Raw genomic sequence first — 8,152 nt, 5'->3', positions numbered from 1 at the left:
ATAGAAGCAGGTACCCACGTGCCATCTCCTCATTGGTTATACCCACGTGGGTGATTGAAAGACAAACTGTTTTGCCAGTTGTCGTGGTAATACTATGAAAGTTTAGATGCGATCACCATATAAGTTCAACGATGAAAAAGCCTGGAAGGAGGAGAGATGACTAGAAACGATTCGGTTGYCCGTTTTATGTGTGGATTAATTTGTCGGAGTAGAGGACCTTGTGCAGTTCAGGTAAAATAACAACTCAATGTTTATATCCCAGGACAAATTAGCTAGCAACAGCAAGCTAGTTAAATAGGACAAATTAGCTACCCTAACAAATTAACGTTAGCTAGCAAGTGCAAGCTAACTAGCTAAATTGCCATACATGTTTAATGCTTTTCGACCTGTCCCCAAATTAATGTCATTGGTTCAGAGTTTGTTTTGATATTTTAACCTGCGTGTCGTGATCGCGTTTGGTGTGGGGGGGCAAAATAAATGTATGCACGTTAGCGCACGATGGCGCACGCGCACAGCCGGTTTGGGATCCGTGTAACTCCCTGCSAGGCTGAGGCTGTCCTAATATGGACACCGTTGGCACTGAACAGGTTAACAACATGACATCTAATCCAGCCAACAGGTAATTCATTCATTAACATCCTCTTAACGCTTTCTGAGAGCTTAATCATGTCCAGTCTCAAGGGTGATTACACATTACACACCGCTCCCAGCCTCTTCGGCAATACACACACGCACAGACGACACGTACCCACACGATGAAGTTCTCGGATTAGGCCATGCTCTCCGACACAAGGTCATGTTAAGCAAGACGTCGGACGGTGACTGGACACGGATCAGACCATCATCTCTCCCTCACACTCGTCTTCTGRGGCGGCCTGCTACATGTACTGTACTCCAGCTYAATGAAAGGCCTTTAACTAAAGGGAAGTTGTGTGGCTAGTTTCTCCAGGGTGTTATGCTCGTGTCGTCTCCTCTAATTCCACAGAGGAAGGGAGATCTCTGGAGGGCTCACAGGACTCGCAGAGAAGGCTACGACAGTAGCTAACCGCTGCTCCGGTATATAGATATGGTAGTGTGTGTGTGTGTGTGTGTGTGTGTGTGTGTGTGTGTGTGTGAGGTCAACAGTGATATACACTGTGCGTATTCAGAATCACGTCGGCATCTCTGTGGGCGTTGCGTACGGAATATATGTTTCTGCAGACCTTAAGGTGACTAACATCAGTGTACAAAGCAGATAACCCCCACATGCACGTTAGCCATTCTCTACACACCACTCGCTGCAGGGAGATCCTAGCTAGTAGATCTACAGCTGGGGTCATAACGTGGCAGCAGAAAGCTAGGCTACATCCTAAATGGCCCCCTAATCCCTYTGCACTTTTGACCAGAGCGCATAAGGTGCTACGTAGGGAATAGGTTGCCGTTCAAGACGCATGCCTGGCTTGTGTGTTCCCAATCTGTATCGTAAATCATAAAGCCTTCCCAGGTCTGCCATAAAATATTCATATCASAGTTTAAGAGAGACACCCGGTTCGTTTTCAGACCCGTCTTAATTCCATTTTACGACAAGCAAAAAGCAAAAATTCTTAGTACACACACTCCTTTAGATTGATTAATAATGGTTACAGGGTTTTCTATAAATCAGAGAGGGGCAGGAGGGCATGGTGGGATGTGAATGAGGATTACTATTACTGTTTGTGTGGGGCGAGGGGGCTGTGTGTGTGTGTCCATTCCTCAAGGTGTGAGCATTGTAAACAGGGGTCTAAAGTTGCCTGGGAAAGCCGCAGTTCTTGGTCGAGGAACATTCTACCAGGTGCCGTTAGGAAGGCAGTCAAAGTTGCATTATCATGTCACCCAAGGACCTTATGAGTTTCTTGATGCTCTCTCGTCTCGCTGCTGATTAGGGATCTCACACACACACACACACACACACACACACACACACACGATTCGCAGAGCCTGACATGATCTGAAAAAGTAACTTCCCAATCCTGCCCAGGCCTGGGTCATGGAAAATCCATATTGGAAGAGAAATGGCTGCCGTCGCTCCCATCGCTGAAAGGCCTCCACCCGTCCACCTTTACAAAGAAAACGACTATTCTCTCTCCTCTTTCCTCTCCTGCAATTTGGCTGCTAATCAGAAAGCATCAGCTGGTTGGTGGGTTCTGGATTTCCTCACCTAGTGCCTCAAACCATTCTCTCCCTGCTCCTCCTGGACAAAAAGGAGTCATTTACGCTACATCTATCTTTTTTAAAAAGCCATTATGCCGTGTTAGCCGCGCTTGATTGTTTCTTCATTGAATTTGGGGGCCTGCCGTTGCCCTTCAGTCTTGGCAAATTATCATGTTTCTTTTCTACCCCTCCCTCTCCTCCTCCTCCTCCTCTCCTCTCCTCTCCTCCTCCCTCTCCTCCTCTCAAGTCATCCATTATCCCCCAAAACAAAATCTTATAGGAGGAGTGTAGGATCTCCCTGTTTAAAACAGAATCTACAATCAGAATACATCCCTAAAGACAATTAATCAGCCATGTAAGACTGAGACAATAGGCCTGTCTCAATATGCGTACTCAAAAATAGTACCCTGATTGTGGATATGAAATATAACGTTTTATAGTAAGTGAACATTCAAAAATGCTGTATGCTTAAATGCCAGCATGTCATACTACTTTCTGCTTTTCATCTTCTAGTTACTGAGGTGAATCATGTTCAGAATTCACTGCATGCTATCGCGAGGGTGAATCATGTTCAGAATTCACTGATGCACTGAGGAGCTGAATCATGTTCAGAATTCACTGAGGAGCTGAATGAGGAGTGCTGATCATGTTCAGAATTCACTGCATGCTACTGAGGAGCTGAATCATGTTCAGAATTCACTGCATGCTATGAGGAGCTGAATCATGTTCAGAATTCACTGAGGAGCTGAATGAGGAGCTGAATCATGTTCAGAATTCACTGAGGAGCTGAATGAGGAGCTGAATCATGTTCAGAATTCACTGCACGCTATTGAGGAGCTGAATCATGTTCAGAATTCACTGCACGCTACTGAGGAGCTGAATCATGTTCAGAATTCACTGCATGCTATTGAGGAGCTGAATCATGTTCAGAATTCACTGCATGCTATTGAGGAGCTGAATCATGTCAGAATTCACTGCACGCTACTGAGAGCTGAATCATGTTCAGAATTCACTGCACGCTATGAGGAGCTGAATCATGTTCAGAATTCACTGCATGTATTGAGGAGCTGAATCATGTTCAGAATTCACTGCATGCTACTGAGGTGAATCATGTTCAGAATTCACTGCGCGCTACAGGAGGTGAATCCTGTTCAGAATTCACTGCATGCTACTGAGGAGCTGAATCATGTTCAGAATTCACTGCATGCTACTGAGAGGTGAATCATGTTCAGAATTCACTGCATGCTATTGAGGAGCTGAATCATGTTCAGAATTCACTGCATGCTACTGAGGAGGTGAATCATGTTCAGAATTCACTGCATGCTATTGAGGAGCTGAATCATGTTCAGAATTCACTGCATAGATGACCCTTCTCAGTATGTATGTTGATATAATATGTAGATTAGTATAGAATAAGTAGCAGGAGAGACGACAGCGTCAACATCATATAAGGACAGTGCTGTATAACTATCATAAACAATTCAGTCTTTTCCTATGTTATTTATGAGAGAGAGAAGAGAGAGAGAGAGAGATGGATGGAGAGAGAGAGAAGAGAGAGAGAAGAGATGATGGAGAGAGAGAGGAGAGAGAGAGCGAGAGAGAGAGAGAAGAGGAATGGAGAAGAAGAGAGAGGAGAGAGAAGGATGGAGAGAGGAGAAGAGAAGAGGAAGGATGAGAGAGAAGAGAGAGAAGATGAGAGAAGAGAGAAGAGAAGGACGGAGAGAGGAAGAGAGAGAAAGAGAGAAGAGAAGATGGAGAGAGAGAGGAGAGAAGAGAAGAGAAGGAGGAGAGAGAGAGAGAAGAGAGAGAGAAAGGATGGATGGAGAGAGAAGAGAGAGAGAAAGGATGAGAGAGAGAAGAGAGAGGAGAAGAGGGAGGAGGGAGAGAGAGAGAAGAGATGGATGGAGAGAGGGAGGAGAGAGAGAGAAGAGATGAATGAGAGAGGAGAGAGATGATGGAGGACGAGAGAGAGGAGAGAAGAGAAGGATGAGAGAGAGAGAGAGCAGAGCGAGAGAGAGAAGAAGAGAACGAGATGGAGAGACGAGAGAAGAGAGAAGAGAGAGGACGAGAGAGAGAGGATGAGCGAGAGAGAGAGAGAGAGAGAGAGGAAGAAGAGAGATGGAGAGAGAGAGAGAGAATCGAGAGATGAAGAGAGAGCAGAGAGAGAGAAGAGATGGATGGGAGAGAGAGAGAGAGAGAGAAGGATGAGAGAGAGAGAGAGAAGAGAGAGGATGGAGAGAGAGAAGAAGAGAAGGAGAGAAGAGAGAGAAGAGATGGAGGAGAGAGAGGAGAGAGAAGAATGGATGAGAGAAAAGAGATGGATGGAGAAGAGGACGACCAGAAGAGAGGACTTGAGACGAACGGAGAAGGAGAGAGAAGAGAGAGAGAGAAGGTTGAAGAGAGAGAAGGGAAGAGATGGAGCGAGAGAGAGGAGAGCCGAGAAGGAGATGGAACGAGAGAGGAAGAGAGAAGGAGATGGAGAGAAGGGGCGAGACAGAGAGAGAGAGAGAGACGAGAGAGAGAGAGACGAAAGATGGAAGAGAGAGAAGGATGCGAGAGAGAGAGCAGAGGAGAGAGACGAGAGGAGGAGGAGAGGAAAGAGAGAAGGAGATGAAGAGAGCCGAGAAGCGAGCGCGATGGAGAGAGTGAGCGAAGAGCAGAGCGAGCCGACGAGGGTGCATGCGCGCAGACAGAGCGAGAAGAAGAGATGGAGAGAGAGGACGAGAGAGAAGGATGGAGAGATGAGAGCACCGAAAGAGAAGAGAGAGAAAAGAGAGAATGGAGGAAGATCGAGCGCGAGAGAGAAGAGAAGGATGGAGCGAAGAGAGCGCGAGAGAGCGCGAGAATCGAGCGCCAGAGAGAGCGCCGAGAGAGCCGCGAGAAGAGCGCAAGAAGAGCGCAAACGAGACCGCGAGAGGCGAAAGAAGGCGCGGAAGAGAGCGCGAGAGAAGAAGCGAGAGGAGCGCGATGCGAAGAGCGCGAGAGAGGCGCTGAGAGGAGAGCGCCGAGAGAGAGCGCCGAGAGAGCGCGAGCCCGAAGAGCGACACGCGAGAGAGCGCGACGAGAGCGCGGAGACAGAGCGCAGAGGAGAGAGCGAGAGAGAGCGAGAGAGAGCGAGAGAAGAGCGAGAGAGAGAGAGATGAGAGAGAGGAGGAGAGAGAAGAGAAGGATGGAGAGAGAGAAGAGATGGATGGAGAGAGAGAGAGAGAGAGAGAGAGAAGAGATGGATGGAGAGAGAGAGAGAGAGAGAAGAGATGGATGGAGAGAGAGAGGAGAGAGAGAGAAGATGGAGAGAGAGAGAGAAGAGAGAAGGATAGAGAGAGAGGAAGAGAAGGATGGAGAAGAGGAGAGAGCGAGTGAGAGAGCGAGAGAGAATGCGACGGCCGAGAGAGAGAGAGAGAAGAGATGGATGGCGAGAGAGAGAGAAGAGATGGATGCGAGACGAGAGAGCCGGGGTAGCATGTCTTCTGATTGAGTGGTCGGAAGCCTACACTGCTACAACCACAGAGCCTCACACAGGCAGGGCCAGGCAGGGTGGGATGATGCATGCTGGTCCTAACCCAGGGTGACAGGGGAGGAAATGAAGGAGTCCCAGGGAGGGAGCAGGGCAGAGAGTGGCTCTCTGAGGGCTGCGTTACAAATGCCACCCTTCCCTATGTAGTGCACTACTTTGGACCAGGACCCTTAGGGAATAGGGAGCATTTGGGACACAGGCTTAGTTTAAGTGAGCCTCTCTAGGGCTGAGTGGTGGGAAGGTCATACTCAGGGAGAGAAGGGACAAACACGCTGGAAGTATAATTGTATTTAATTGTATTGTCACACTCTGGATAAGTGCAGAGAAATGTGTTGTTTTACAGGGTCAGCCTTGGTAGTACAGCACCCCTGAAGCAAATTAGGGTTAAGTGCCTTGCTCAAGGGCACATCGGACAATTTTTCACCTTGTCGACTCGGATATTTCGAACCAGCGACATTTCGGTCACTGGCCCAACGCTCTAACCACTACAGAAGAAGTTAGCTGAGTGGCCAGTGTTAACAATGAAAGACGAGGGATTCATCTGGTAGTGGGAAGGTCACACAGTTAAACAGAAAGAGAAATGGAGCAACTCACTGGATGCACAGAGGGAGAGAGAGAGAGTTAGCTGGGCCTATATATAGAAAAGAGGTTAGCTGAGTGGTCCGTGTTTCATGAGAATTGAAGACAAAGGTGATGGAGAGAATTGTAATGACCATCAGGGATAAAAGGGTGTCTTCTCTACAGTGTTACATTACCATACAGTTTCTATCCCTGCAAAAAGATTTCCCTCCCAACACTCTCAAAATGGGGCTACTTACATGTTGTATTGACACACACAGTACCACAGAATTTACACTCTCCATTTCCCTCTCTTAATTCAATTAGCCCACGCCCAGTAGGCGGGGCACCAGCGAGTTGATTGGAGGACACACGGGAGCAGCGATTGGTTTGCGCACAGGTCTATTTACTGTAGTCAACTGATGAACAGAAAACYCTGTCCTGACTGCTCTGCAATTATTTTGAAAGTGAAACTCCACAGGTATTCAAGCCGGACGCCTCGGAGACATTAAGAGCCAATGTTACAGTACTCCGAGTCATTTCTCCAGTGTGTCTCTGCCGCTTGCTATTTGTTTTGTTTTATTTCAAACGCTGTCCTATGGTCGATGTGCATATGTTTGGATATTTCGAGCCATTGTCAGCTCTGATAGAGAGACAGAAAAAGTATTTCTCGCTCTTTCTAGTTAGCTACAGCTCTCTGACCTCCCTGGATACTGAAAGTCCTCTCCCTTCTATGTACAGTAGTCTAAAACTGTAGTCTGGTCTCTGAGGACACCAGTTCCTATGGTGAGACACTYTGCAGCTCTCTGTGTCCCTGCCCTCCCTACTCCCCTCACTGTCTCTCTGTGCCTTGCTCCATAGCTCCTGGTTCCACCAGCCCCAGAGGTATAGGCAGAAGGCTGTTCCCCAAGCCAGCCCTACCCAGGCTAGGCATGAATACAGGTGAAGAGAGGYCTGTCAGCGGCAGGGGCCCCAGTGGCCGCGAGACTAATAGCGTGGCTCTGAATGGATGGCATTTAAGTACAAGTCATAGTTATAGTAAGCTCATGCCCAGGCTCCGTCCAGCCGAGTTCTATGGAGCTGAGAGCCGGGGAGTCAGACCTGCCACTGGACACGCTGCTTCACGGCCCTCCCTACGGGCCTGAGGAGGGGGGAGGAGGGGGTGGACGCAAGGCGAAAGTGGAGGCCTGTCAAGACCAGAGCTGGATCCGCCCGGACGCATTATCCGTGCCGGGTACTGGTCCCTGAGTGGATAATCCTCTCCCATTGTCTATTATTATCTAGATTATTACGACCCTCACCGCATTGTTGGGAAAGGAAGAATGTCCCTGTACTGTTTTACACCTGTGTATCCTGTGCACGTGAAACGTAGAAACGTACAAACTTGATGGAACTACACATATTACTTGCTCTCTTATTTTCTGTCTGTCTGTCTCGGTCTCCTGTCTCACTGATCTGTTTTACAAATAGTGTGAGGGGAAGAGGGTGATGGAATGGAGGAGGAGAAGGAGGGAGGCTGACTGGACGGAATGGAGGAGGAGAAAGAGGAGGTGACTGGACGGAATGAGGAGGAGAAGGAAGGAGGCTGACTGGATGGAATGGAGGAGGAGAAGGAGGGAGGCTGACTGGATGGAATGGAGGAGGAGAAGGAGGGAGGTGACTGGGAATGGAGGAGGGGAGGAGGGAGGCTGACTGGATGAATGGGGAGGGAAGAGGGAGGCTGACTGGATGGAATGAGGGAGGGGGAGAGGGAGGCTGACTGGATGGAATGGAGGAGGAGAAGGAGGGAGCTGACTGGATGGAATGGAGGAGGAGAGGAGGGAGGCTGGACTGGATGGAATGGAGGAGGGGGAGGAGGGAGGCTGACTGGATGAAGTGGAGGAGGAGGAGGAGGAGGCTGACTGGATGAAT

This window comes from Salvelinus sp. IW2-2015, unplaced genomic scaffold (genome assembly GCF_002910315.2).
Source record: "Salvelinus sp. IW2-2015 unplaced genomic scaffold, ASM291031v2 Un_scaffold1922, whole genome shotgun sequence".
Lineage (NCBI taxonomy): Eukaryota > Metazoa > Chordata > Actinopteri > Salmoniformes > Salmonidae > Salvelinus > Salvelinus sp. IW2-2015.
This window is presented reverse-complemented; position numbering follows the sequence as displayed.